Source organism: Mobula birostris, chromosome 6 (genome assembly GCF_030028105.1).
Source record: "Mobula birostris isolate sMobBir1 chromosome 6, sMobBir1.hap1, whole genome shotgun sequence".
Taxonomy (NCBI): domain Eukaryota; kingdom Metazoa; phylum Chordata; class Chondrichthyes; order Myliobatiformes; family Myliobatidae; genus Mobula; species Mobula birostris.
The window spans coordinates 11,377,733-11,400,353 of NC_092375.1; the positions used below are offsets into that span (position 1 = coordinate 11,377,733).

Sequence of the window (22,621 nt, forward strand, 5' to 3'; positions counted from 1 at the left end):
TGTGTCCCACCCCCCCATCAGAGAGAAGGCTATGTAGCACCCATGCAGAACCGGCCTGACCCTCCCCTCCAGTCCTGACACCCTACCTTTTCAATCTATCCAGCCCAGCATTTAAACCAACCAAACACTGGATCATCCCTCACACTCGGACCTGGGCCCTGTCACATCAATATGCTGTAGGCCTGGACCTCATTGCCACGGGCCAACCAATACCCAACCTTTGCAAATTGGCTCAGTGCTTAGATCGACCTCACTCCAGCCACTTCTCCTCGAACATGCCTTGACCCTCGAATTAGCCATGCCTTCGCTCACCTCTTCATTCTTTGCGGTGACCATTTAACATAATTTATTTTACAGAAAAAGTGTTATTAATAAAGTACTTAGTTGTATTTCTTGCTTTATGAATGGCCAGTAAGTTGTCACCTGCCTTCAATAGTGCCACCTCAAACCAGGAGTATGATAGAAATAAATGTCTCCACAGAGCAGAGGTGAACAAAAATAAGCGATCAAGAGATAGGAGATTTAGAGAAAGAATTTTTAGTAGTTGGAATCTCAAACACACTGCCTGAGTGGGTGGTGGTTGTAGAGGCCCCTTATCTAAAACTTAGAGCAAACGTTCTCAACCATTTTTATATGACCCTACCATTAACTGAACGATCCATTGACCCTAGGTTGGGAATCCCTGATTTAGATTCAGGGAGCACTACACCAAGAAGGAGACCTTTCAACCCATCTAGTCTGTGCCGAACTGTTATTCTGCCTAGGCCATCTAGACCTTAGCCCTCCTTATCCCTCCTGTCCACGTTCTTACTCAAAATGTTGCAATTCTTTTATCCAGATACACTCTTGAATTCCAGTGGACAGAAGTCCATAGACTAAGTACTGTAGTAATTTTATCTATTTCATTGTACAGCTGCTGCAAACAAAAACAAACTTCATGACATATGTGAGTGATGATAAACCTGTTTCTGATAGGCGTCTCTATTGTGGACTGAGAGTGGGAAGGGGGCAGGGGGAGGGGAATCGTGGTTGGGAGAAGGGCGAGGGAGAGGGGAGGGAGCAGGAAACACCAGAGAGATATTCTGTAATGATCAATAAACTAATTGTTTGGAATGAAATGACCTTGCCTTGTGTCTCAGGGCTGGGTATCTCTATATCCACACTATACCCCACCCTAGCACTCATTCTCTGCTACCTGTCCCACACCCCTCCCAATGTGCTCCACCCTCGTCATTTCCAACACCCTTTGTCTCATCAGATTTAAAAGCTCGCTCTCCACTCCATATTGACTGTGCAAAAGTCTTCGCCATCCTGGTTATATATCTGTGCCTAAGACTTTAGCACAGTGTAGATGATTAGTATAGATGGATGCCTGAAGGTCAGCATGAACATGATGGGCCAAAGGGCCTGTTTCTTCTATGGCTCTAGACATTATTGAATGGAATGAGTTTAAAAAGTTCAAGCAGATTTTTTATGTTTGATATCAACATTTTTGATACATTTGCCCTTATTTTTTTCCTCTAAGGAGGAAAGCACCCCTTTCTCTATCCCCTCCTCTAAATGAAAATCTCTCAAACCTGGTGTGCTTTTAATTAAGCAACACACATCAAAGTTGCTGGTGAATGCAGCAGGCCAGGCAGCATCTCTAGGAAGAGGTACAGTCGACGGTTCAGACCGAGACCCTTCGTCAGGACTAACTGAAGGAAGAGCTAGTAAGAGATTTGAAAGTTGGAGGGGGAGGGGGAGATCCAGAATGATAGGAGAAGACAGGAGGGGGAGGGTTGGAGCCAAGAGCTGGACAGGTGATTGGCAAAAGGGATATGAGAGGACCATGGGACAGGAGGCCTAGAGAGAAAGAAAAGGGGGAGAGGGGGAAACAGAGGATGGACAAGGGGTATAGTGAGAGGGACAGAGGGAGAAAAAGGAGAGAAAGAATGTGTGTGTATAAATAAATAACGGATGGGGTATGAGGGGAAGGTGGGGCATTAGCGGAAGTTAGAGAAGTCAATGTTCATGCCATCAGGTTGGAGGCTACCCAGAAGGAATATAAGGTGTTGTTCCTCCAACCTGAGTGTGGCTTCATCTTTACAGTAGAGGAGGCCGTGGATAGACATATCAGAATGGGAATGGGACGTGGAATTAAAATGTGTGGCCACTGGGAGATCCTGCTTTCTCTGACGGACAGAGCGTAGGTGTTCAGCAAAATGATCTCCCAGTCTGCGTCGGGTCTCGCCAATATATAGAAGGCCACATCGGGAGCACCGGACGCAGTACATCACTCCAGCCGACTCACAGGTGAAGTGTCTCCCAGGATCTCCCAATGGCCACACATTTTAATTCCACATCCCATTCCCATTCTGATATGTCTATCCACGGCCTCCTCTACTGTAAAGATGAAGCCACACTCAGGTTGGAGAAAAAAAACCTTATATTCCGTCTGGGTAGCCTCCAACCTGATGGCATGAACATTGACATCTCTAACTTCCGCTAATGCCCTACCTCCCCCTCGTACCCGATCCGTTATTTAGTTATATACACACATTCTTTCTCTCTCTCTCTCCTTTTTCTCCCTCTGTCCCTCTGACTATACCCCTTGCCCATCCTCTGGGTTCCCCCCCACCCCTTTTCCTTCTCCCTGGGCCTCCGGTCCCATGATCCTCTCATATCACCTGTCCAGCTCTTGGCTCCATCCCTCCCCCTCCTGTCTTCTCCTATCATTTCATATCTCCCCCTCCCCCTCCTACTTTCAAATCTCTTACTACTTACTAGCTCTTCCTTCAGTTAGTCCTGACGAAGGGTCTCGGCCCGAAGCATCGACTGTACCTCTTCCTAGAGATGCTGCCTGGCCTGCTGCGTTCACCAGCAACTTTGATGTGTGTAGCTTGAATTTCCAGCATCTGCAGAATTCCTCGTGTGTGCTTTTAATTAATCTCCTCTGTGCTTTTTAGGTGGCCCTATTACCTTCCCCAACATGATAGCATAAATTTTTGTTCTCACCACCAATCAAATCGATAAACACCCCATTATACAGACCCATGGTATGCATTTCATTAAAGCTGAGATTGCCCAAACATGCTCAAAACTGGACTTTATTTTCAAATTGTATAAATAATAATTTAATAGATTTTGCATTGTCTCTCCTTAAAGAACTGCTGCTTAAAAATTCATTTTGAAATAGTTTTGCTTGCTTTAAAATAAATCTGAAACTCTGCATCAACAATATCCCCTGCTTCTCTAAATGTTCTTCTTTATTATGTTTCCCGAATTGTATCCGATTGCATTTTTTACGTTAAGTTTCCCCTGACAGTCATCCATCACATTAATCATGGATATCATCTAAAGACCTGTAAAGTCTGTGTTGCAATCAGTACACTTTTTAAATTGAGCCTCCCCTTAATTCCCACGCCAGATGGGTTTGTTCCCATCAATATAATTTAAGATGAGCACCATATTATTCCTTTGAGTTTCTAAGCCAGATGTTCACACTGAGAGGCAAATGTTTATTTTTTGTTGATTTGCTGCATGATAACAACTGCTAAACTTCTGAAAGATTTTATTGGCTGTAAAGCATATTTATAGTTTCTTCAGGTTGTGAAAAGCATTATGTAAACAGAAGTATTTCTTTTTAAAGCAGAAACAACCTTGTAAGAAGTGGCTGAGGCTTTCTAAGGCATTGATCAGACTGTTCTTGGAGCATTATGTGCAGTTTTGGGCCCCTTATAGAAGAAAGAATGTGCTAGCATTAGAGAGAGTCCAGAGGAGATGCACGAGAATCATCTTGGGAATGGAAGTGTTAATATATGAGGACCATTTGATGGTACTGGGCATGTACTAGCAGGAATTTAGGAGAATGATGAATATTCTCTTTGAAACCTATCGAATACTGAAATGCTAAGATAGAATGCACATGCAGAGGGTGTTTCCTTTAGTATGGAATATAGGACCAGAGAGCATAGGCTCAGAATAGAAGGACCATAAGAGAAAGGAGCAGAATTAGGCTATTTAGTCCATTGAGCATACTCTACCATCATGACTGATCCGTTTTCCCTCTCAGTCCCAGTCTCCTCTCTTCTCTCCGTATCCCTTCAGGTCCTGCCCAATCAAAAATCTATCACTCTCCTCAGATTTATCACTCTCTGGCTAAAGAAATTCCTCTTCATCTCCTATCTAAAAGGATCCCCCTCTATTCTGACACTGCGTCCTAAGGTATTAGACTCACCCAGCATAGGAAACATCATCTCCACATCTACTCTGTCAAGACCTTCCAACATTTGATAGGTTTCAATGAGGTCACCCTTCATACTTCTGAATTCTAGTGAATACAGGTCAGAACCATTAGGCACTGAGGAGGTTAATGGTGCCTAATGGCAACTCCTTTGCTTGCCTCTTCGGAAACAGCTCTATTTCCATCTTTAATATCCCTATTTTTCTCTTACAAGGTTCTTCTGAAGACCCTGACCTGGAGTTACAGACTGAATATGGTTCTTTGCAGGAATGAGACCCACTTTAAGGATTTCACAGCTGGCTGTTCACAAAAGGCTCAGCCTGAGAGTTCGGCTCGCCTTTGGAGGCCTAGAATCTCAGGGCTCTGGAGACAGATGGATTAAAGGTTGGTGTCACGGCATGAGACCCATGTGTCATCAGCGTGTTGGAAGATCTACAGCTGTGTGCTCAGAGACCTGAGATCTTTGAGCACAGAGCTCAGAAAAAGTGACGCAACGGAGTTTTAACATCGTAAACCAGCGAGTTGTTTGTTATGTCTCCCCTCTCGCTGTGAAACTGAGACATCGCTTTCTCCCTTATTAGGGAGAGAGTGAGAGCCTGTAGTATATCGAATGCCGGGTGAACAATGTAGTCTTTGGGGTACTGCAGGTCTGTGTCTTTACTGTTGCTTTGTTCACATCTGAGTGATCGGTGGCGGGTGCCAATGTTTTTTTGCCAGTGGGGTGAGTGGGGATTGTTGCTTGCTGCCACTTACGTGTGGGAGGGAGGAGAGCTGGGAGGGACTTTGGGGTTCTAACATTTAACTGTCGTTCATTCTTTGGGGCACTCCTCTGTTTTCATGGATGGTTTTGTTGAATCACTTTTGTGAGCCTCCTTTGAACCCTCTCTAATATCAGCACATCCCTTCTTAGATAAGGGTCCAAAACTGCTCACAATACTCCAAGTGAGGCCTTACCAGTGCTTCCTAAAGTCTCAACATTACATCCTTTCTTTTATATTATATTCCTCTTGAAACGAATGCTAACATCACATTTGCCTTCCTCACCATGGACTCAACGTGCAAGTTGACTTTTAGGGAATACTACACAAGGCTCTTAAGTCCCTTTGCACCTCAGATTTTTGAGTTTTCTCTCCATTTAAAAAATAGTCTACCCTTTTATTTCTTCTACCAAAGAGCATAGCCATACACCTTCTGACTCTATATTTCATCCGATTCTCCTTTGACCATTCTCCTAATCTGTCTAAGTCCTTCTCTCTCCTCTCTGCTTCCTCAAGACTACCTGCCCCTCCACCTATCTTTGTATCATCCGCAAAGCTAGCAACAAAGCATTCAAGTCATTGACATATAATGTAATAAGAAGCTGTCCCAACACAGACCCCCATTTTACATAACTAGTCGCCAGCAATCAACCAAAAAAGACTCCCTTTATTCTCACTCTTTGCCTCTTGCCAATCAGCCAATGCTCTATCCATGGTAGTATCTTCCCTAGTGTTGGCACGTGGCTAAGTGGTTAAGGCGTTCGTCTAGTGATCTGAAGGTCGCTATTTCAAGCCTTGGCTGAGGCAGCGTGTAGTGTCATTGAGCAAGGCACTTAACCACACATTGCTCTACAACAACACCGGTGCCAAGCTGTATGGGTCCTAATGCCCTTTCCTTGGACAACATCGGTGGTGTGGCGAGGGGAGACTTGCAGCATGGGCAACTGCCGGTCTTTCATACAACTTTGCCCAGGCCTGCGCACTGGAAAACCTTCCAAGGCGCAAATCCATGGTCTCATGAGACTAACGGATGCCTATATAATCTTCCCTATGATTCCATTGGCTCTCAACTTGTTAAGCGGCCTCATGTGTGGCACCTTGTCAAAGACCTTCTGAAAATCCAAGTACACAACATCCATTGATTCTCCATTGGCTATCTTGCTTGTTGTTTATTCAAGGAATTCCGACAGATTTGTAAGGCAAGTTTTTCCCTTAAGGAAACCATGCTGACTACAGCCTCTTTTATCATGAGCCTCCAAGTACCCTGAGACCCCCATCCTTAACAATCAACTTCAATATCTTCCCAACCACTGAGATCAGACTAACTGGCCTATAATTTCTTTTCTTCTTCTTTTCTCTTTTCTTGAAGAGTGGAGTGGAATTTACAATTTTCCAGTCCTCTGGAACCATGCTGCAGTCAATTGATTCCTGAAAGATCATTACTAATGCCTCCACAATCTCTTCAGCTACCTCCTTCAGAACCCTGGGGTGTAGTCCATCTGGTCCAGCTGACTTACCTACCATAGACCTTTCAGTTTCTAAAACACCTTCTCCCTGGGAATGGCGACTATGCACACTTCTGCCCCTTGACGCTCTTGAACCTCCGGCATACTGCTGGCATTTTCCATAGTTTTCGTTTCCTCCATTATTAACTCTCCAGCATCAATTTCCTGAAGTCCAGTATCTACTCTCGCCTTTCTTTACCACTTTTTGTATCTGAAGAAACTTTTGGTATCCTCTTTAGATGAGGAGGAATTACTTTAGCCAGAGTTTGGGCATCTCTGGATTTCATTGCCACAGACAGCTGTGGAGGCCAAGTCATTGGGTATATTTAAAGCTAAGGTTTATAGCTATTTAATTAGTAAGAGCTTCAAAGATGATGGGGAGAAGGCAGGAGAATGGTGCTGAGAGGGAAAATAAATGAGACCTGAGCAAACTCAATGGGCTGAATGGCCAAATTCTGCTCCCATGACTTTTGCTCTTCCAACACTTAAGATCAGCATTGGCCTTAAAAACAAACATAAAAGATGTATACATGCACTTGCAACACTATTACCTCTGTTTTGACAAAGTGCAGAACTCAGAGAAATGACATTAATTACTTGCTTGTTAGTGTTGGCCGTTTTTCGAAAGGAAGTTGTCAAATGGGAACTTGCAAGTCCCACTGAATGAGCATCCTGGAAGGCTGAGTGAAATATCAAATGCTCAAAGGGCAGAAATTGGTCAACTCTGAGCTTCTGTAGAGGTATCATGAGTATGTGTGCCAACAACACCTAAGAGCATGGGCAAAACTACATTGACACATCTATGACATCCCATAACATTTGTCATCAACTAAAGAACTTGCTGGCTGCTTCCCACAAGCCATTACTCACAGGAATAGTTTTCTAGTTCAATTATTTTCTCCAGAATTATTTTGCCAATGTTTGTGAGTTTAATTCTGAGTTGTTTAGTTTCTGGAGCAACAATTCTGAAATTCCCTTCAACCATATCTTCCAATACACAAGGCATCAAACTAAATTTAATGCCATCAAATTATCGAAAAATCATGGGATTAAGTTGCTGGGAAAAAGGCCCTTTGGCTCACACTGATCCACACTGATCGTCAACAGTGATTTCAGTATGGTAGCCTAGTGGTTAGTACACTGCGACCCAGGTTCAATTCTGCCGGAGACTGTAAGGAGTTTGTACATTTTCCCTGTGACCGAGAGGGTTTTCTCCAGGTGCTTCAGTTTCTTCCCACATTCCAAGAACATGCGGGTTAGCAGGTTAATTGGTCACATGGGAGTAATTGGGCAGTGTGGGAACTCTGGTCTGGAAAGGCTTGTTATTGTGCTGTGTCTCTATAATATAAAAATAACCATATACACTAATCCTACATTACTTAAGTTCAAAGTACATTTATTATCAAAGTATGTATACATTATACAACCTTGAGAACTCATTAAAAAAAGACTGACAAACATCCAATGTGCAGGGAGAGAATAAAAACAAATTGTACAGACAATAAAAGTAAGCAAATAGCATTTAGAGCAAAAGTGAGTCCTCAGATGCGAACCGCAGAGCATCTTTCCTGTAGGTAGGTTTTGGTCACCTACCTGGAAGAGATAAGTAAACAAGGTTGAAAGAATACAGAGAAAATTTACAAGGATGTTGCCAGGACTGGAGGACCTGAGTTAAAAGGAAAGATTGAATCGGTTAGGACTTTTTTCCTTGGAACATAGAAGATTGAGAGGAGATTTGATAGAGGTACACAAAATTATGAACAGTATGGATAGGGTAATTCCAAGCCCTGAGGTAAGGTGGGGCTACAACTGGAGCTCATGTGTTGTCCAGCTGAGAACTTCCACCTGTACTGAATATTCAACAGCTAGCTACCGATTTGAAATAAGTGGACAAAATAATCAGAGGATTGGGAAAGGATAATTCCCTACCCAAATTTTAAACTTATTCCTGGCAGAGATTGGCATTTTCAAAGTTTGACCACCAAGTTGTAATTTCTTATAAACATAACCTAGACCATTCATGAATTCCTGGAAGAAATTAGCCAACTGAATGTCACCATCGTAATAAGCCAATGATGTTATGACTGAAGGTCAGCCAATACCTGATCCAGTTGGAATGTTTGTTGGGCAGTGATCAAAATGACACACACAAAATGCCAGAGGAACTCTGTACGTCAGGCAGCATCTACGGAGAGGAATAAACAGATGACGTTTTGGGCTGAGAACTTTCTTCATCTTAATCTGATGACTGCCTTGATGATAAGACCATAACAGAGAGAAGCAGGATTAGGCCATTTGCCCCATCAAGTCAGCTCCACCATTCAATCATGGCTGATCCTTTTTAACCCTCCTCAGCCCCACTCCCTGTAACCTTTGTTGTTGTGTCAATCAAGAACCTATCAAACTCTGTCTTAAATACACTCAACAAACTGGCATCCACAAATTCACCACCCTTTGGCTAAAGAAATTTTTGAGCAGCTCTGTCTGAACTGGATGCCCCTCTATCCTGAGGCTGTGCCTTCTCGGCCTAGACTCCCTCATCATGGATAAACACCTTTTCCACATCTACTCTGTCTATGCCTTTCAATGTTCAAAAGGTTTCAACGAGATCCCATTTCATCCTTCTAAATTCCAGCAAGTACAGACCCAGAGCCATCAAACATTCCTCATATTCTAACCTTTTTATTCCTGGAATCATCCTTGTGAACCTTCTTTGAACCCTTTCCAATGCCAGCACATCTTTTCTTAGATGAGGAGCCCAAAACTGTTCACAATACTCAAGGTGAGGCCTCACCAGTGCCTTATAAAGCCTTGCATCCCTACTCTTGTATTCTAGACCTCTTGAAATGAATGCTAACATTGCATTTGGCTTCCTGACCGCCAACCCTACCTGTAAGTTAAGCTTTAGGGTGTTCTGCACAAGGACTCCCAAGGCCCTTAGCATCTCAGATTTTTGGATTTTCTTCCCATTTAGAAAATAGTCTGCACATTTATCTCTATTACCAAAGTGCATGATAATGAAGGGTCATCCCATATTATCTGAACAAATTTGCTCTTCATGACTCATAGCCTTCCCTCCAACCTCTCCACCCTTCTCTCCAACTTCAACAAGCTTATTTTCCCACTTGTCCACTTCAGATGATGAATCATTGACTTGAACTACCGATTTCGGTTTCTCCCTCCACAGATGCTGCCTGACCTGCTAAGTATTCTCACCATTCTGGATTTTATTCAAGCTTGAGAGGTTTCCTGGGTGATTTGAATTTTTTTTTTGTTTTGTAACAGTACAAAGACATAACATTACATTAAATTGTAAAATAAACAAATAGTGCAAAAAAATTGATGAGGCAGCTGTAGGCTCATGGAACATTCAGAAATCTGATGACAGTTCCTGAATCATTGAGTGTGGGTTTTCAGGCTTTTGTACTTCCTCCCTGATGCTAGTAATGAGAAGCAGGCATGATCTGGATGATGAAGATCCTTAGTGTTGGATGCCGGTTTCTTGAGGCACCACTGGCGTAAGAAATCATTGATGGTGGGGAAGTTCATATATATTTAATGATTGTGCCTGAGATGAGCAGACTGAGTCTACTACCCTCTGCAGGTTCTTACAATCCTCTGCATTGGCCCTGCCATACCAGGCTGTGATACAACCAGGGCCACTGCACAGGATCAGCAAAATCTGCAGAGGGTTGTAGATTCATCCAGCGTCATCATGGACACCAGCCTCCCAGCACTGAGGACTTTTTCAAAAGGTGACGCCTCATATGGTGACATCCATCATTAAGGAGCCCCACCACCCAGGACATCCTTCTTATCATTGCTACCATCAGGGAGGTGGTACAGGAGCCCAAAGACACACACTCAACATTGAAGGAACAGCTTTTCCACCTCCACTATCAGATTTCTGAATGGACAATAAACCCAGGAACACTACCTCACTATTTTTGCTCTCTTTTTGCACTATGTATTTATATTTTTACATATACTTCTTATCGTACTTTATATTTTATAGATTGCACTGTGCCACTGCCACAAAATAACAAATTTCATAGTGTATTTATTTACCTTTATTTATTTATTGAGATATAGCAATGGAGTAGGCCCTTCCAGCCCTTGAAGCTACACCACCTAGCAATCTCCGATTTAACCATAGCCTAATCACGGGACAACTTACAATGACCAATTAACCTACCAACTGGTATGCCTTTGACTGTGGGAGGAAACCGGAGCACCTGAAGGAATCTCACGCATTCTCAGGGAGAACATACTAACTTCTTTCAGACAGCCTCAGGAAATGAGCCCGGATTGCTGACACTGTAAAGCGTTGTGCTAATCACTAAGTTACTCATATAATTTAAGGCATCCGTCAGTCTTGCGAGACCATGGATCTGCGCCTGGAAAGTCTTCACTCTCCAGGGCACAGGCCTGGGTGAGGTTGTATGGAAGACCAGCAGTTGCCCATGCTGCAAGTCTCCCCTCTCCACGACACCAATGTTGTCCAAGGGAAGGGCATTAGGACCCATACAGCTTGGCACAGGTGTCGTTGCAGAGCAATGTGTGATTAAGTGCCTTGCTCAAGGACACAACACGCTGCCTCGGCTGGGGCTCGAACTCACCCAATGCCTTAACCACTTGGCCATGTGCCCACTCTTACTCATATAACAATGATAATAAACCTGATTCTGATTCTGAGAGTCATAGACAGGTGAATTTGCACAGTCTTTTTTAGGGAGGTTGAAGAACCAGTGGACATAGACTGAAGGTGGGAGGACAAAATTGTAATAGGAACCTGAGGGGTAATTTTTCTCCCTGAGGTCGGTGCATGGAATGAGTTGCCAGGGCAAGTGTTGAGGCAGGTATGTTAACAATATTTGGAAGGTGCTTGGACAGTATGTGATCAGAAAGGTTTTGAGGGACACAAGCAAATGGAACTAACTAGCTCAGATGGGACTCTTGGTCAGCATGGACCATTTGGGCCAAGGGGCCTATATCCATTCTGTATGACTCCATGACACTATTAATATAAAACTCAAGTTGCTTGTACACCAGAATAGGAAGTGCAGCAGATATTTTCCCTCACTCCAACTTCTGAATTTATTGGTTTAAATAATAGGGTCCTGGTCCTTTTCACTGCATTAGCTAAAGCAAGTTCAAATTCGCCATTGTCAGTTTGGCAATACTCCTACAAATCTGTTTATCTCCGCTCAAGGTTAAAATAGTGGGAGAATCTCATAAAGGGACGTAGTTAGCAAATAAGGAGTTTGCCGTCTAAAATCAAGGGCCATAAAAAATTCTTTCCATGGAAGGTAGTGAATCTCTCAAATCTTTGGCAAGCCTTAGGCACATATATTGTATATAGCTAGGGTGCCTGAGACTTTCACATGGTACTGTATTTGTAAATACGGAGAAGAGAGCAAGTTTGTAAGTCTGGTGGGAGTAAAGGATGTTGGGAATGGGGAGGGTGGAGTGCTGCGGGAGGGGTATGTGTCAGATGGCAGAGACAAAGTGCTAGGGGCAAGGGGTGGTGCGGGTGCAGACACACCCAGCAGTGAGACACCAGGCAAGGTTATTTGATTCCAAACAACTGGTTTATTGATCATTACAGAATGTCCCTGTGGTGCTTCCCATTGTCTCCACTCTCCCTTCTCCTTTTCCTAACCATGACTCCCCTCTCCCTGCCACCTTCCCATTCTCAGTCCATGATAGAGACCCATATCAGAATCAAGTTTATCATCACTCGCATACTGTATGTCGTGAAAATTGTTTAATTTAATTATTATTTCCTCATGTCCTTGTGCTTGTGGATAGTTTGTCCCACTTCCATCAGGAGGATGCTACGTAACATCCATGCCAGGACCACCAAACTCAAAAACAGTTACCTCCTCAAATAATAAGACTGATCAACACCCCCACTAGCTGCAGCACTGCTGTACTATTTTCTGTCAGTCTCCTTATGTACAGCCTATAGAAGGTATCTTATATATTTATAGTTATTGAGATTTTTTGTTATTAAGACCATAAGACAAAGGAGCAGAAGTCAGCTATTCTGCCTATCGAGTCTGCTCCGCCATTTTATCATGAGCTGATCCATTCTCCCATTTAGTCCCACTCCTCCGCCTTTTCACCATAACCTTTGATGCCCTGGCTACTCAGATACCCATCAATCTCTGCCTTAAATACACCCAATGACTTGGCCTCCACTGCCGCCCATGGCAACAAATTCCACAGATTCACCACCCTCTGGCTAAGAAAATTTCTTCTCATCTCTGTTCTGAATGGGCGCCCTTCAATCCTTAAGTCATGCCCTCTTGTACCAGACTCCCCCAACATGGGAAACAACTTTGCCACATCCACTCTGTCTATGCCTTTCAACATTCAAAATGTTTCTATGAGGTTCCCCCTCATTCTTCTAAACTCCAAGGAATACAGTCCAAGAGCAGACAAACGTTCCTCATATGTTAACCCTCTCATTCCCGGAATCATTCTAATGAATCTTCTCTGTACCCTCTCCAACGTCAGCACATCCTTTCTTAAATAAGAAGACCAAAACTGCCCACAGTACTCCAGGTGAGGTCTTACCAGCGCCTTATAGAGCCTCAACATCACATCCCTGCTCCTATACTCTATTCCTCTAGAAATGAATGCCAACATTGCATTCGCCTTCTTCACTACTGACTCAACCTGGAGGTTAATTATTGCGTTCTTTATTGTTCATGTTTTATTGTGCTGCATCAGATCTAAAGTAACAATTATTTCAATCACAAACAAGAGAAAATCTGCAGATGCTGGAAATCTGAGCAACACACACAAAGTGCAGTCCTGCTGAAGGGTTTCAGCCCAAAAAGTTGACTGTACTGTTTTCCTAGATGCTGCCTGTCCTGTTGAGTTCCTCCAGCCCTTTGTGTGGGTTGTTACAATTATTTCAGTCTCTTTTGCATTTGTGTACAAGAGATGACATTAAACAATCTTGAATCTTGAATCTTCTAATATTTAAAGGTAAATTGCTGTCATTTTGTCAGAACAAGGAGTTTACCTGAGGCAAGATAGTGTAGTAGTTATCACAACACTTTACAGCGTCAGCAATCGGTGTTCAATCTCTACCGCTGCCTGTAAGGAGCTTCTCCCCATGACCAGATAGGTTTCCTCTTGGTGCTCTGGTTACCTCCCACACTTTGAAGATGAGGGTTAAAGGTCAAGTGGGTGTAATTGGGCAGCGCAGGCTCATTAGGCCAGAAGAGCCTGTTCCTGAGCTGTACCTCGAAACACAAATAATAAAATGCAAAGTCCAGAAAGTGATTGAGAGATCAGGAGCTCATCTTTTAGAGGATAAGGATACATTGAAGATCATGATAGAAGTCGTCCTTGAGCCTAGTTATAAGTGCTCACAAGTTTTTGTACTGTCTCAACGCAAGAGATTCTACAAATGCTGGAAATCCAGAGCAACACGCACAAAATCTGGAGGAACTCAGCAGGTCAGGCAGCATCTGTGGAGAGAAATAATGTTCATTCATTTCCATAGATGCAGTCTGACCTGGTGAGTTCCTCCAGCAGCATTCTGAATGTGTCATTTTGTATCTTGTGAGGGGGGTGGTGAGGGAGAGGGGATGTTGGGGAAGAGAGAGTGACTGAGGTGCAAGGGACTCTCAGTTCTGCTGGCTGCTTTGCTGAGGCAGTGGGAAGTGCAGACGTAGTCATTGGAGGGAAGGTTGGTTCCCGTGATGGACTGGGCCTCCCCAACAACCCATCCGAGAAAGTAAAGTGAATCCATAACTCTTGTAACTGCATTATCTTCAGGAAAAATAACAGTACAAGTGATGCCTCATTACCTAATGTTCTTAAGAAAGAGCCTGTTAGTTGACCACAGTTATATTGAGAAATGTTCCTTTCTCATGTGGATAGGACAAATTGAATGTAAGAAAACTGTAATTATTTCACAACATGCTTCTTGTGTTTATTAAATGTGGTTAAGAAGTGCAGGATAAAATAGCTGAGAGGTTATGTAACTGGTTTAGCATTCTAGATTTGTCCTAGAGTTGGAGAATTCTCCATGTGTGTGAGTGGGGGGTGGCGTGGAGGAAAGAGGCTTGTTTTGCTGTTTTGTTGCTCATTGTGTTCTGTGTTGTTCTACTGAGCGTAGTGTGCATGCTATGTTGGCGATAGAATGGATGGTGACAATTGCAGGATGCCCCCAGAACATCCTCAAGTTAATTGGCTGCAGTAAATTTCCCTTCTTGTGTAAGTGTGTCACGGTGAACGACGGCAATGACTGAACTCAGGTGTGGAGGAACAACAGACTTCCATGTAGAGACAGAAACAAGAGTTTATACATAGGAATTCTAACAGAAGATCATTGGGTTGACCTAGCAAAACCCCAAGATGAATCATTCTCAACACAAGAGCCCCACGATAACCTCCAATCGGGAGTCCATTTTAAATAATCATGGTACACGGAAAACCTGTGCCAGTCAAAATAGACTTGACAAGATTACACAGAAAGCACAAGGGCTTAATGACTCTAGATAAGACAACAATTAACAAATACGGGTGCTCTGGTAACCTCGGAGCCCAACGTTCTATGGCTCCCTGTACAGGATATAGTGAGTGACGGTATCAGGAGACTGTTGATGGGAATGTGAGAAGAATAAAATAGATTGGTGTAAATGGATGGTCGATGGTCAGCTTGGACTCAGTGGGCCTAATGTGATGGTTGTTGATGCAAACGACTTGTTTTTGGCACTTACTCTTGCAAGCAGAACAAGTGCTACACCTGCCTCTACACCTCCTCCCTCACTACCATTCAGGGCCCCAAACAGTCCTTCCAGGTGAGGCAACACTTCACCTGTGAGTCTGTTGGGGTCATACACTGTGTTCAGTGCTCCCGGTGTGGCCTCTTGTATATCGGTGAGATCACTGTAGATTAGGAGACCGCTTCAACGAGCATCTACGCTCCATCTGCCAGAACAAGCGGATCTCCCAGTGGCCACCTATTTTAATTCCACTTCCCATTCCCATTTCAATATGTCCATCCATGGCCTCCTGCACTGTCAGAATAAGGCCACACTTAGGTTGGAGGAACAACACCTTATAGTCCGTTTGGGTAGCCTCCAACCTGATGGTATGAACATCGATTTCTCAAACTTCCAGTAATGCTGCTCCCCACCATTTCCCATTCCCTTGTTCCTCTCCCATGTTATCTCGTTGCCTGTCCATCACCTCCCTCCCCTCCCTTTTTTCTTTCTTCCATGGCCTTCTGTCTCTTTCATCAATCAACTTGCTAGGTCTTTGCTTCATCCCTCCCCCTTCAAGTTTCACTTGTCACCTGGCATTTCTGTCTCCACTCCCCCACCTTTCAAATCTACTCGTCGGCTTTATCTCTCCAGCTCTGCTGAAGGGTTTCGGCCCAAACCGTTGCCTGTATTTTCCTTCAGAATTTTGTGTGCGTTGCATGAATTTCACTGTATGTTCCAATGTGATAAATAAATTTGAAATCTGAATCTGAATTTAGATCACATGACATGAGGAAATCTGCAGATGCTGGAAATTCAAGCAACACACACAAAAAATGCTGGTGAACACAGCAGGTCCAACCTGATGGCATGAATATTGACTTCTCTAACTTCCGTTAATGGCCCTCCTCCCCTTCACACCCCATCCCTTATTTATTTATTTTATATATTTTTCCCCCTTTTTTTCTCTCTCTCTTTTTTCTCCCTCTGTCCCTCTCACTATAACTCCTTGCCTGCTCTCCACACTCTGGGCTTCCCTCCCCACTTCTCTTTCTCCCCAGGCTTCCCGTCCCATGATCCTCTCCCTTCTCCAGCTCTTGGTTCCACCCCTCCCCTCCTGTCTTCTCCTATCATTTCAGATCTCCCCCTCCCCCTCCCACTTTCAAATCTCTTACTACCTCTTCCTTCAGTTAGTCCTGACGAAGGGTCTCGGCCCGACACGTCGACTGTACCTCTTCCTAGAGATGCTGCCTGGCCTGCTGCGTTCACCAGCACTTTTTGTGTGTGTTGCTTAGATCACATGAGCCCATAATGTTAGAGTTATAGATTCAGATTCAGAATCAGGCCCTTTGGCCCACTGAATTCAAACTGACCATCTATCTCCCATTTATACTAATCCCCTTTTCATCTCCCCGCATACTGATCAACAGATTCTGCCACAAACCTACACACAAGAGGAAATTTGGTGCAGTCAATTAACCTGTTATCCCACAACTGAAGGAAACTCACATGGTCACAGACAGAATATACAAGCTCTACTCTCACAGCATCCAAGGTAATTGATTCTATTTTATTTCTTAGTTCTGTTGCAATGCTCACAAGAAAATTAATCTCAGGGTAGTATATGGTGACATATACAGTATGCATTTTGATAATAAATATACTTTGAACTTTAAGTTATTAAAAGTGGACTGGATCTTTAAAACAGAGAAATTTTCAAATTCTGTAAGAATTTATTTATTTATTTTAGGCATCCGTTAGACTTGCGAGACCATGGATCTGCGCCTGGAAAGTCTTCACTCTCCAGGGTGCAGGCCTGGGCAAGGTTTTATGGAAGACCAGCAGTTGCCCATGCTGCAAGTCTCCCCTCTCCATGACACCAATGTTGTCCAAGGGAAGGGCATTAGGACCCATACAGCTTGGCACCAGTGTCGTCGCAGAGCAATGTGTGATTAAGTGCCTTGCTCAAGGACACAACACACTGCCTTGGCTGGGGCTCGAACTCACGACCTTCAGATCGCTAGTCCAATGCCTTAACCACTTAGTCCATAGGAATATTCACTTCATTAACTAAGGAATTACTTTCTAAAATGTTTCATGATTAATCTTAACAGAAGAATAACTGTTGGACTAGTCTTTCTTCAACTCGAAAATCTTGGCAACATAGTTGATTCTGTTTTGGTCCTGAGAAGTGACCCAGTGCTAGAGACAGGGATTAGAACAAAATTTTGTTCTTGCCAACAACATTAGAGGTCACAGGTTAACATAAGAGGGGAGAAATTCAAGGCAGATCTGAAGGATAAGTAATTAGATTATTGAATATTTAGGTCTATATTCAGAGAGCTGTGAGAATGTGGAACGAGCTGCCAACGCAAGTGATGCACAAGAGCTTGGTTTCAACATTTAAGAGAAGTTGATGGATGGGAGGGGTATGAAAGGCTATGATTCGGATGCAAATCAATGGGACTAGGCAGCTTAAATGGTTCAGCATGTACTAGATGGGCTGAAGAGCTTGCTTCTGTGCTGTACTTTTCTATTACTCAGTGACTCTATTAAATTATCTTTATTTGTCACATATACGCTGAACCTCACAGTGAAATGCATTGCTTGTGTCAAGGATGTGCTGGGGGTAGATTGTCAATGTTGCCATGCTTCAGGAGTCAACATAGCATGTCAAACCTTAATAATCCTTTGGATTGTGGGAGGAAACTAGAGCACTGAGAGGAAACCCATGTGATCACAGAGAAAATATAGTCACCTTACAGACAGCAGCAAGAGTTGAATGTCAATAATATTGCATTTGCCTTCCTTGCTACTGATTCAGTCTGCAAGCTTACCTTCAGGGGATTCTGCAGGACTGATTTCTGAATTAGTTCCCTATTTAGAAATTTGTTTATGCCTTTATTCCTTCTACCAAAGTGCATGTTCATACACTTCCCTACACTGTATTCTATCAGCAACTTCTTTGCTCATTCTCCTAATCTCTCTAAGTCTTTCTGCAGACTTCCTGCTTTCTCAACACTACCTACCCCTCCAGCTATCTTCGTATTGTCTGCAAACTTGGCCAGAAAGCCGTCAATTCAGTCATCCAAATCATTACACAAAAAAAAGGAGTCCCAACACCAACCCTTGCAGAAAGATTACTGGCAGCCAATTGTCATCGGTTTGGGTTGAAACTCTACATTAGTACATCTAACTAGTACTGGGTATTAGAGATGATCATACTCAGCTCTGCCCTTTACAGTTAGACTGCCTCGCACAAACTGCCTGTTTGTATGAATACGTTTTTTGAAGAGGTATCCAAGGAGATTATGAGTCTGGGTGTCATGTTGTGGTTGTATAAAACCCCTTTTAGACCATATTTAGCATATTCAGCGTACTTCGTACACACCAGAGGAGTATGTGATAACAATAGAGACAGCGCAGAAGAAATTCACCGATATGTTACTCGGAATGGAGAGCTTTAGTTATAGGAGGCTGATCCTATTCTCTTTCGAAGGGGTGAAGGGTGACTTAAAGTGGTTTCTAAAATTATGACTGCCATAAATAGGATAGATATAGAATGTTTTTTTTCCCCAAAGGCAGGGAGTCTTGAACTGGAGGACATGAATTTAGGATGAGTCAGGAGAAATTTAAAGGTGAGCTGAAAGATGGAGAAAATCTAGAACAAGGCTCCAGAGGAGATGATGGAAGCAGATACAAAGACATTACAATATTAATTACTTGGAATGTTGTGTTCAGCTCTGGTCACCTCATTTTAGGAGAACGTGGAAACTCTAAAGAAGGTAGAGAAGAGACTTAACAGGATGCCACTGTGAGTGGGGTAAGAAACTGTTTCCCATCCTGACCATTGTTGTTTTTATGCATCGTAGTCTCCCACCTGGTAGAAAGTCAAAGAGGATGCTGGAGGGTTGACTGGGATCCTTAATGATACTCAGGGCCCTGCGTATGCAGCGCTCCTGATGGGCATGTGTTATGAAGATAGGTTGAGTGAGCTACAGCTTTTCTCTTTGAAGTAAAGGAGGATGAGAGGAGACTTGATAAATTGTATAGGTTAATATGAGGCATACAATGGATGGCCAGAAACCTTTTTTTTCCACTGTGGCATGCCCAATACAAGGGGGCATAAATGATTGCAGGAAAATATAGGGGAGCTGTCAGAGATAAGTTCTTTACACAGAGAGTGGTGAATGAGTGGAACAACTTGCTAGAGCTGGTGGTAGAGCAGATACATTAGAGGCGTTTAGGAAACTCATAGATTAGCACACAGATGAAAGAAAAATGGAGGGCTTTGTAGAAGGGAAGGGTTAGAATGCTCTTGGAGTAGATTAACAGGTCAGGACCTGTACTTTACTGCAACATTCTATGTTCTATGGTCTAGATGTATGTACATTTAATTATTATTTAAAAGGCAAGCAAGTCTCTCCCCCACCCACCCCCTATCTTCACTGTGTTTTACAGGAGCACCTTTGCAAGCATCCTGACAAATTGCATCTCCATCTGGTATGGTCGCAGTTAAGCATCAGACCAGAAGTCCCTATAAAGAACTACAAGAACAGCTGAAAGGATCATAGAGACCCTATGATCATCCATTGGGGACATTTATCAGGAGCATTGTGCACACAGGGCCCTTCGTATTATTAAAGATCCCACCCATCCATCCAGCATTTTCTTTGGCTTTTGACCATGGTCATTAGGCCTCTGAACTCCCTGCCATATCATATTCAAAGTGACATTGGTTAACCTGTTCCATATCTCACAATATTTAATATTAATGAACTTTAGTTGGTTATTTATGTGTGATTCATCTGTAGATTTTATCCTTACTTACATTTCGCGGCCGCTCTGAAATGATATCGTATTTGTTAAATAAGGGCCGTGCACAATCCTGATTTGATGGAGACAGGCATGAGAAGCACGGAGGAACATCTGGAGAAACTTCTGAAATGCCAGCTTTGCTGCCACTGCTACTGTGTGATCGACAGTCTCCGGAGGGGAAGGCCCCAAATCCTCAGCTTTGCCTATTGCCTGTTGCCGGGGCCAGGGTCGAAGTGCTCAGCAGAGATGGTGCTCGGTGCTCGGTGTAGGAGAGCTGGTCGGAGGCTCGCAGTTTTTGGACAGACTCAAGAGTCGGCTGTGGTCGGGTGTTTCCAGGGTACTGCATCGGCAAGTTTGCAGCGCTGGAAGCTCACGGCAGGGAGAGTTTCTCCCTTCTACTGTCTGCGTGAAATGATGGGTCTTTCGAGAGACTTTGAGACTTTTTTTACTGTGCCCATGGTCTGTTCTTCTATCAAATTATGGTATTGCTTTGCACTGTTGTAACTATATGTTATAATTATGTGGTTTTTGTCAGTGTTTTTTAATCTTGGTTTGTCTTGTGTTTCTGTGATATCATTCTGGAGGAACATTGTATCATTTCTTAATGCATGCATTACTAAATGACAATAAAAGGGGACTGCGTGTCCTCATAATCTAATCTAATCTAATAAACTGTCATGTGTTATGTGTGTCATGTGTACTACTGTTTAATACCCTGGTTTGAAGAAACATTCTCTCATTTCTATATACATTATATGGTTATATATGATATATACATGTATATAGTTAAATGACAATAAACTTGACTGATTTGGACAGGTAATTGGATTGGAAAGGAGTAGAGAGAGACACAGGCCTAATACAGCCAAATGGGATTAGAGTAGTTAGGCATTACCATCAGCATGGATGAGGTTGTGTGAAGGGCACGTTTTTATGCTGAACATCTCTATAATTGCAGCCTTAAATGTAGTTGACTCTCTCTGACTCTCTGTAGTGACCCAGCTCTATGAATGGCACTGCAACTCACATTAGGCACTAAATGCCGATCTAGCAATACTTGCTTCTGATGGGCAACTTTTACATCATGCGCTCTCCAAAATGGACTGCTCAGAGCATGCTTGACATGTACGTAACTCACAGATATCTTTTATTTCTCGTTTCTCTTTTGATGGAACCATTGTACAAGGCACACGACGTCTGTGTGGTCCACTTTTCACTTGTGAGCTTTACTGAAAATAATTAAAAGTTTACTAGACTGTGAATTACAACACAGCCAAGCCAAACCCTGTCTTGTTCTCCCCAGGAGTCCATTCTCATTGGATATCAGTCATGGATGGGAGTCTAGCCAGTGCTTTCCCTCCCTAGCCCAAGGGTACTGGAATCTCTTGTACCATTTGGCTTAGTATTAGGTTTAACAAGACAAGCAAGCTGGGACATTTCACAAAACAGTAGACAAGAAGTAATAGAATAGAATAGGCATCTGTTAGTCTTGTGAAATCATGGATTTGCACCTTGGAAGGTTTCCAGGGTGCAGGCCTGAGCAAGGTTTTATGGAAGACCAGCAGTTGCCCATGCTGCAAGTCTCCCCTCTCCACACCACTGATGTTGTCCAAGGGAAGGGCACTAGGGCCAATACAGCTTGGCACTGGTGTCATCGCAGAGCAATGTGTGGTTAAGTGCCTTGCTCAAGGACACAACATGCTGCCTCAGCTGAGGCTCGAACTAGCGACCTTCAGATCACTAGACCAATGCCTTAACCACTTGGCCACGTGCAGACACACACGAAGTAAATGAGGCATATTAAAATCAGGACCACTCTATGTTATTTGAAGGACTCCAGAAAATCTGAAATGAAGCACTCAGCACATCAGGTCATTCAGCAGATTGATCATACAGCCTCCGCGGAGGGAGAAACAGAATTAGTATTACAGGCTACACACATAAAAGTTGATGGTGCACGCAGCAGGCCAAGCAGTATCTCTAGGAAGAGGTACAGTTGACGTTTCGGGTCGAGGTCCTCCGTCAGGACAGTGTTACAGGCTGACATTTTATTGCTTGCTGGTATCAATGGAGAATGTGGAAGGGTCTGTGTGCTATAAAATGGAATGAGATATGCGATTGTCAGCATGGTTTCAATATGAAGTTAGCCAGCGTCCTGACTTTCTTAGACGTTTAAGGACATTTGGCATGTGGTGGAAGACTATGAGTGTACAGTGGAGAGCATTCTGATTTGGTGCGTCACAGCCTGGTACGGAAACTCCAATGCACAGGAACATAAGAGGTGACAGAGTGGTAGACTCACTCAGCTAAGTCCATCACCGATACGACTCCCCCACCACCAAGAACATGCACAATTGGGAAGGAGGTGAGGAGCCTGAAGACCCAAACCTCAAGGTGCAACAAGAGCTTCTTCCCCACGGCCATAAAGCAACCTCAGAGACCATAACGCAACCTTAGGCTATGTTTCTTGTTCTCTCCCTCGGTTTTGTATTTGTGTCATTATGTTTATTCTGTTGTTTATTTTTATGCAGGTGTAAGTTATGAGCTTCGGGAGGACCACAACCTTGTCATGGTTTGAAGAGCACT

At 43.4% G+C, this 22,621-nt stretch overlaps 1 long non-coding RNA gene across 2 annotated transcripts in view; it reads left to right on the forward strand.

The window, feature by feature from the left end:
- LOC140199725 (uncharacterized) overlaps positions 1 to 19,913 on the forward strand; it is a 33,943-nt gene extending 14,030 nt beyond the window's left edge. The window contains exons 2-4 of one of the 2 annotated variants that reach the window (XR_011886475.1): positions 4,440 to 4,609; positions 16,648 to 16,772; positions 19,679 to 19,913. This is a non-coding gene — a long non-coding RNA (uncharacterized lncRNA). Of the gene's footprint in view, positions 1 to 4,439; positions 4,610 to 16,647; positions 16,773 to 18,958; positions 18,993 to 19,678 lie in introns of those variants that run through there. The other variant, XR_011886474.1, reaches the window with a different exon arrangement.
- The last annotated feature ends 2,708 nt before the right edge of the window (positions 19,914 to 22,621 follow it).